Here is an 8,556-nt window from a genome sequence, read left to right as displayed (position 1 = left end):
TCTCACTCTGACCACAGCCTACATACACCCCCTGAGAGGCCACAACAGCAAGGTCCCTGGGGACTTGAGGCCACCACAGCCATTTATCTCCTCCACTGAAGGGCAAGCTATGAGCCAGCGGACAGACACACACACAAACACACACACACACTTGCACACCTCTGCCACATCCTCAGACTGAGCTGTACTGCACCACACAGCACTTTGGCCAGCGGACACACCCCGATAACCTATCAGTGACACAGTCACGGAGCCTTCCTGTGGCTCCAGCCCAGCCTCACAAACAGCTGCTGATTAGAGCTTTCCAGAAACAGTAAGGCTGGAGCCTTCCAAGCACCTAAGAGACTCTCTGCCGGGATTCTTCTGCCGCCTTGAGCTTTAAAGGTCACAAGAAATTTATTCTGGGTTTTGCAAACAAGCACATGGTATCTCTGAAAACAAATTTGCCAACTCTCTTTTTAGATACCATACAAATACCTTATCTTTTTTTAGAGTCCCCATTTCTGGTAGTCAGGTTAAAGAAATGATTAAAAGGCAAGAAAGAAGTGATAGTCAAAGCTACTCCAGCCAGATTTTTCCAGAACATCAAAACTGACCCTGGGACTGATCCCACGTCAAAAAACAGAGGGCTGCCCCATTAGTGCACGGCTGTTCCCTCGATGGGGTCCAGTATAGGTTTTCAAAATGTAAGTCAGAGAGGGACACGAAGTGGCCTGTACCTGACACGAAACGTGCCTGCAGGTGACCAGAAGGAGGCTATACGTAGGCCTGTTGGGAGCACAGACGGCCTTCCTCCTTCCCGCCCTATTTTCCCCCTTTTTAAATTTTTCCTTCCTGCCTGCCTTTCTTCCTTTTCATTCTCTTCCTTCCTTTACCTGAGGCTCTTGGGATTTTTACCTGTCCTTAAAACACAGGGTGGAATCACAGAGGGGCACCCAAGAGAGAGGAAGTACAATGAACCTTATCCTAGCTCTCCTCCTCCTCTCCAAAGGTCTACGGACAACAAAATACCACCGCCATTATCTTTGTCATTCAACCCAGAGCCATGCTAAGCACCTCCTGTTGACTCTGCCTCATGAATGGTTTAAAGAAACAGTGCTGATAAAGATGAGTCTGGCTCTCTCTCCCTCTTTCTCTCTCTCCCTTGCTGTCCTACCTCCTGCCACAGATGACACAGCACAAAGGCCGGTGGCAGATGCAGCCTTTGATCTCGGACCTCCCCAACTGGGGAACTGTAAGACACATAAATCTCCGTTCATTATAAACTGCCCCTTCTGTGTATTCTAGTCTAGCAACATAAAATGGACGAAGACAGAAAAACCACTGAGAATTTAAAGCTTTAAACTGAAAATGCGCTCTCGCTTTTGATGTAAGCTCAAGACCTAGTATTTAAAAAAGAGCCGTTGAGTGGGGTTCCAGATCAGCCCCTTTTGGCATAAATCATATCCATGATGCAGCTAGGATTTCCAACTTGTTTCCCTTTCCAGTGGAGCCAAAACTTAAAGATACGTGTGAAGCAAGAGACTGAAGTTCCCGTGGGACCAGGTTTCCGTGCCCGCCTCGCGGTCTTGCCTGTGTCCAATGCCACAGAGACTTTTGTAAGAGGACTCACCTTTATCCGCCGCTTCCAAAGCATCCAACTCACACACTGTAGAAAAACTGCTGGTTTTTATTACCCTCGCCTCTCGTGGGCTTGCAGCATATTTACTTAGATTACCTCATTATTATAACAGGAGCAGCTGGCAGGGGCGAGATGAGGGTAAATCCACAGCCCAGCGTGCTTTCCAGGGTGAGACAAATAAGAGGCCACAGCCTCTGCCGAGGTAACAAAACGGGTCATTCTTAATATTAGCTTTTTAGTTTTGTTTTTCTTTTTGCAGTACTGGGGATTAAAACCAGGGCCTTTGCGCTAAGAGACATCCTCAGGGTGTTTTGGATTTTGTTTTTTAGAGAGGATCTCTAATGGCTCACTTGTCCCAGCTGGGCTTGAACTTGCAACCCTCCTGCCTCCGCCTCCCAGAGTGCTGGGATTACCACAGGCATGCACCACTGTGCCCAACTCCAATACTAACTTTTTAAAAGATTAAATCTTACCACCACTGGCTTAAAAAGAAAAAAGCAAACCGTATAAGTGGCTATTCCCTGAAAAATCAATCCTCCCTCTTCTCCCCACGGACACCGCCTTAGCCCCAGCTCCGCCTGCGGCATCAGAGACCTCCGCAGACGATGCTGACCCTGATTGACACGCAGCACTGTCACGAACATCTCCCCACAGCTCGTCCTCCGCTCAGATGAGGGGGTGTAGGGGCCTTCTGGGCCCTCTCTCTTGTGACGCCCATGCTGTGTGGCCTCTGCCCGTGTGACCCTGGGAGTCTCCATGAGCCTGAGGACAGCAGCTGGGCCGTCTCCCTCTCTGTTCCCCAGTGCTGGGCCAGGGGCAGGGGCGGGACTGCAGGGAGCTGGCTATGTTGGCAACAGCAGCGCGGATGGGGCACTGGCCTCAGGTCCCCAAGGTGCGGGCATCTCTAGGGCCAGGCACAGCCCAGTCTCATGCACAGCGGGGACTGAGGCCAAGGCCCCCAGGCCTTTTGATCTTATTCCCCACCAGCGAGGCAGAGAACGGCTCGGACCTGGCCCAGACTGAAGTTGGGACAGTGGTCTGGCCCCGCTGTGAGGCTCTGCCCTGAAAAGATCGCAACCATTCCCCTCAGCTGTGAAGTCTGAGTCTTTCCACGTCACAGATGAGGCTCAGAGGAATGACACACGCCTCTGATTCAGGCGTGTTCTTCTCCACACCCCAGAAGCCGCTGCACGTGGGGTCCACATAGGGAGAAGCAGTGGGGGCGGATGGTTCCTTCTTAGGGATCGAGAAACAGCCCCCCTGGTGAGGGACGAGTCAGTCACCCCAGCCTGGGGCCAGCTCCCATCTCCACCCCTTCCTGCTGCCCCAAACTATGGCTCATTCATGGCACTCCGAGCACCACAGTGAGAGCTCATGCAGACTCTCACCTATCAGACGGGGACAACACTAGTCTCCCACTCCCGCGATGGTCGCGGAGCAATGCAATGACATTGCCGGGGGCTAAGACGATTGGCGGCACCTGTGACACCTCCACCTACGCGAGCTCTTTTCGTTCTGGTCTTCCCCTCTCACCTGTTCGTCATCTTCCATCCACTGAGCTCCGATGCTTAGAGGGTGCACACCGGCAGAAGCAGGGCTCCTGGGACGTAGACATTCCTGACATCAGTGCAGGTGAAGACAAATGACACCTTGATTACTGTGCACCACACAACTTCCTCGATTCCTTGGTGCAAGAAACATTTCTTTGTTTTACAAAGAGCAATTTCTGAACTTCCAAAGCAATGTCTTTGACTGAGCAGTAAGGCTGCAATGCATCTCCACCCTGCAACCCAGCCTTGCACAAGGGTGGGGACAGAAGTTCTGTGCTGATGGGTTAGGTTCAGGGTCATCCGGGAAGCCAGGGGCTGCTTCAGTCTGTACCCCTCAGGCAGGGTGTAGGTCTCTATCCGTTGTGGTCCCCACCCCTGGGATTCAGCCTCCACATCACATAAACTCACTTGTTATCCCCAAACTGGGGGGCTGCACTCCCCCACTGACCTCGAGAGCAAGACTCCAAAACTTCTCCCTCCTGGGTGGCTGCTCCCCTATATCCTCCCCGGAACCCCAGAACACCACCCCCATCCCGCTGCCTTCCACAGCCCGCCCCAGGGACTGACTCACCAGGGCTCTCCTGAGACTGCTCAGCCCTTTCTGACACCTGGAGGCGGCTTCCCCTTCCTGGGCCAGGGGGAGGGGAACTCTGTAGAAAACACAGCTGCGCAAGAAAACAGCCACACACTTCAAACCAGCCACAGACACCAGACCACTTGTTCTAGAATCACTCACCTTAGGGCCCCTGGGTAGGCCTGAGCTCCTATACCAGGGCTGGGCCCCTGCCCAAGGCTACCCCGGAGGTGTGGGCAGAGGATGTTGTCTCAGGTACCCCGGGGGCCTTGGAGAGGACGTGGGATGTCTCCCTGGTCAGGTCATGTCCACTGCTGCAGTGCAATTTTCTCTTACAGATGCCCTGCCATTCAAGATAGCAAGTGGCTAAGGGGCAAGGTGAGCAGGGGTTGGGAACGGGAAGACCAGGAGAGCTGTCTCCCCACTCCGCTGGAACTGGGGATCCCTAGAGACAGCAGCTCTTCAGGACTCATAGGAAAGAAAGGAGCTCTGAGCTGGGTGGGGATGCGGTGCGAAAGGGCAGACAGATGGACACAGGAGGGATGGATGAAAGTACTAGGAAGGGGGATCTATATCAGGAATATTTTTTTGTTGCCAATAAAATAAACCCAATTCAAAGCAGTGTAAGGAGGGGGAAGAAACCTGCTGGCTTATGTGTCTGAAATATCCAGGGGTGGGCTGGTTTCAGGACAGCTGGATGCAGGCACACAAGCAAGGACACACTGTCTGGTTCACGTTCTTTCTTCTCTTTCCTTGACTTACTCTTCACTGTGTGTGTGTGTGTGTGAACCTTTTATTTCCTCTTGCAGATGGGTTACGCTGTCCAGAGGAGGCTACCAGTAACCCAGGATCGCATCACCCCAGCTTGTGAAGCCAGGCAGAGCCCAGATACAGGTTTGGATCACAGGCCCACTCCTGAGGCTGACCCCGATTCCAGGGTGTTGGAAGCACTAATACCAGCAAGCCTGGGTTACGTTCTATTATTGCAGCAAGAACAGGGAGAGACACCCTGTCCCGCAGGCCCAGCAATCTTTTCTGAGATGGTGAAGGATGGTCTTGTGCAAAGAACAGGCCACCCTTCTACTGCAGCAATCAAGTCTGGGTATGGTTCAAGCAAAGGGCAAGAGAGGGAAGCAGCCAGCTGGAGTCAAACAGCCGCCGGGCAAGCAAGAAAGGAGAGCGCCTGGGACACCCCACAGAGGTGAATCTCCTCCATCCAGTCTTTCATTTTGCCTTCCATCAAAATCACCTGCACATCAACTCAACAAGAAAAACCAAGCGTCTCAGTTCAAACACGGGCAAAGAACGTGAAGAGATAGTTCTCAAAAAAAAGACGTATTTGCCTCTTTGTATGCAAAAGATGGAGGTGGCTATTTCCCGTTTCAAAAGAGCAAAATTGGGAAAGAAAAGTCATCTAGAATCTTGATCAGTGAGGTCTTTGATACTCAAGCAGAAATTTACTAATCATGTGGTGCGCACAGCAAATACTTGTCTTGTCAATGAAAAGGTGCAGACCCAACAGCTAGAATAAGTGTGGTTCTTAATGTTTGACAGAATAGTCCTGACCTGCCTGTTTTCATTGTCATAGATTTTGTCAGTTGCCTTTCTATGTCTTACCACATTTTGAGAATATATATTAATTGCTATTTACCATTTTTTAAAAATTACTGAAATTAGCCCATAACACTAAAACCCCCGTACATAACATTTTCTACTGAAGTCAACTGAGAAATATAAATTTTATAACAGCATTAGTCATCCTGATTCACATCTGATAGGACTGCGTGTCAGTTCATGTTGTGATCAAGAGCATTTTCTTCTCTCAAACAAAAAAATCCAAGACACATAAATGGCCAAGAAACAATGCTCAAAATCACTAATCATTAAGAAAGTGCGGATTGAAAGCACCTGAGACACCACCGCACACCCATTACAACGGCTAAGGTTTTAAGAAAAGACAGTATAAAGAGTGTTGACACGGATGTGGGATGACTGGAGCGCTCTGCGCTGTCGGTGGGCACGTAAAGGGGTGCAGCCACCGCGGACACAGTGGTGTGTGCAGAGCAATACCGTGCAGTGCAGCAGTCCCTCCCGACACTGAAAGGGGGACTCAGAGATACGTGCACGCCCACAGAGCAGTATCATTCACGCCAGCCCACAGGTGAGAGCAGCCCAAGTGTGGAGTGTGACCCCCATCTTCAACTACAGGAAGGGAATTCCGGCACATACTATCGCGTGGGCGGGGCGCGTGTGCCCGCGGTGAGCGCTGAGGAGCCAGTCAGGCCTCACCCTTCCCGTCAGCGCTCCACATCTCCCCTTTTTCGTCTCATAATAATCGCAATTTGAACATTCACCACTGCTGTCTCATCTCCAGGTGAAGTCTACAAATGTCAGTAAGGATTATACCTCCACCCACAGTCCTAATGTACCCACACTGGCTCTTTTCAAGGGCCTAGCCCTATCTGATGACTCACACTATGACTAACTTAACTGTCCCCCTCTCTGGAGAGTGGTCCCTTACCTGCCGAGAGGGGGTAACAGGTGCAGACCTCCCTAACTGCCTCCTGCTGAAGAGGGGACGTAGCTGTGCTATGATCAGATCTGAGTACGACCTGTTCCCACCAGCATTTCCTCCTCCTTCGTCTCTTGGTGTCCACTGCCCGAGACTGTCGAGCTTGCTCGGCTGCTAACGTGAAAAGTTAAGTATTGCCCTGCAGAGAGGCAGGACTTAGCGAGAAGCTTCGTAGCTGGAGGAGGCAAGAGCACAGCTCCCAGGTCAGCCTGGAATTCGCCTGTCCCGAAAAGTCCTTGAGCCCTATTGTTCATGACTCTCAATTTTAATTCTTCAAGCCGCTTACACTGTGAAGGGCTGCGCTCGTGAATGATTTGTTGTGGCTTGTGAGGGTCAAGAGGAATAGCAATTGGAAATGCACATACCCCACAGGTTCTCCACGAAGCACAGCCTGTCTGACAGATCTTTGATAAGCAAGCGCTGCGACACTGCCCACACGTTCCTTTTCTCTCAGTTTTTATTGAGTTCACATTACGATCACATTCACTGTTGGGAACTCGTACGTGATATACATGGCAGGTATATGATATGACTGACTCTGTATTTACCTTGGTTCTTGTTTTTCCCATTCCACTTCCCTCGCTTTCACCCCTCCCTATTTACCAAAGCTTTGTTTCCATGTTTTCCTTCTTTCCTCATCTTTTCTTTGCCTACTTCCCCTGTGGACCTTTTCTTCCTATTTCACATTATGCTTTCTTTGTGCCATCTGTCGCTTTCTTTCGCTGGCCAGCGCCTCTCCGCTGCGGCAGTCCCGGTCACTGAGTCTCCAGGCTTTTCTCTCCTCGGGTGTACTTCCTTGACCAGGTCCTTTCGGACACCACCGGTAGGAACCAGCCGACTGGCTCAGCTCAAACCTGACCAAGGTGTGACAAAGATGAGAAATAGACACAGAAACAGCTTAAAATCAGGGTGGCCAGGGGACTCAGGTCTCTCTTCGACAGAGACCCCCAAATGACGGGCGCACCTGGGCTTCACTCACTCAGACCGGGCACGAGCACTTAGCACTGCACAGGACTCACCTGTCCCCACCCTCCATGGTCCCTCTCCGGGTAAACAACTTCGCCTCCGTGTTTTAACTCTTCCCTGCAGCGAGTCAGAGTCAACGTGCTTTCCTGCCCTCTTCTCAGGGTCACCGAGTGGCCAGTTAGGCCCCATTCCTCCCACCTGATCTCCAGTAAGACAAAGACAAATACCAATTAACTCCGCTTCTGCAAGGTACCAAGAGCTGTCAGGTTTGTAGAGAAAGCAGAACGGTGGCTTCTAGGGGCTGGTGAGGAGCTATGATTTGATGAGAGCAAAGCGTCCGTTTTGCAGACTGAAAAGCTTCTGTGGGTAGATGGCGGTGACGGCAGCATGACCATGGAAATAGAGCTGTCTGAGTCAGCTCTGGCCGCCTGAACCGGAGCCCTTAGACCACATGGCTCCTAAAACACACCTTTATTTTCTCACAGTTCTGGGGGCCGGAAGTCCAAATCTGGGGGCTTCTGACAAGAGCTCCCTTTCTGACTCTCAAGAGCCGATGTTCCGTGTGTTCACAGGACCTTTCCTTAGGAGGGCCCACAGAAAGAAAGAGACCTTGCTTCCTCTCCTTTTGGGGCTGTACCTCACCATGGGGCTCCATCCTTTCCACCTTTGTCAAACCCTAATCATTTCCCCCATCTCCTCCTGATAGCATCGCACGGGGAGTGTGGGCTTCACAGTGTGAATTTTAGGGGAACACAAACATTCAGCCGTGGCCGTCCTTAATGTCCCTGAACTGTACACTTAAAAACTGGCGAAGCCCAGCACAGTGGCACACACCTGTAATCCCAGGGCTCTGGGAGAGACTGAGGCAGGAGGATCGTGAATTTGAGCCTACCACGGGCAACTTAGCTACTTAATAAGACACTGCTGCAAGATACAAAATAAAAAGGGGTCTGGAGATATAGCTCAATGGAAAGGCCCTGAATTTGATCCCCAATAAAAAAGATTAAGATGGTATATTTTATGATATGTATCTTTTACTACAATTATATATGGGACGGACCACACACACACAGGTAAAAACAAGATTCCCTGTAGAGGAAGGTTCAGGCCCATGCATTCCAGCACCACGATCTGATTTCTGGCCTTGTGATGGAACCAGGAAGGTCTTGACCACTCTTGGTTGTGGGCAAACCTGAGCACATGAGGGCCGGGGACTTGGCTCAGTGGTTCTGCTGCCTGCCTTGCAAATGGAAGGGCCTGAATTCGATCCCCA

At 51.1% G+C, this 8,556-nt stretch overlaps 1 long non-coding RNA gene across 2 annotated transcripts in view; it reads right to left on the bottom strand.

Moving 5' to 3' along the window:
• Positions 1-6,946: 6,946 nt before the first annotated feature.
• Positions 6,947-8,556, bottom strand: part of LOC104853192 — an 8,989-nt gene continuing 7,379 nt past the window's right edge. For both annotated transcript variants that reach the window (XR_777705.2, XR_777706.2), the window contains 2 exons: positions 7,337-7,481; positions 6,947-7,171 (listed from right to left, as the gene is read on the bottom strand). This is a non-coding gene — a long non-coding RNA (uncharacterized LOC104853192). The remainder of the gene's footprint in view (positions 7,172-7,336; positions 7,482-8,556) is intronic.

This window comes from Fukomys damarensis, unplaced genomic scaffold (genome assembly GCF_012274545.1).
Source record: "Fukomys damarensis isolate Sample0158 unplaced genomic scaffold, DMR_v1.0_HiC HiC_scaffold_7, whole genome shotgun sequence".
Taxonomy (NCBI): Eukaryota; Metazoa; Chordata; class Mammalia; order Rodentia; family Bathyergidae; genus Fukomys; species Fukomys damarensis.
The sequence above is the reverse complement of the archived record's forward strand: the minus strand, read 5'-3'. Positions and strand labels throughout refer to the sequence as shown.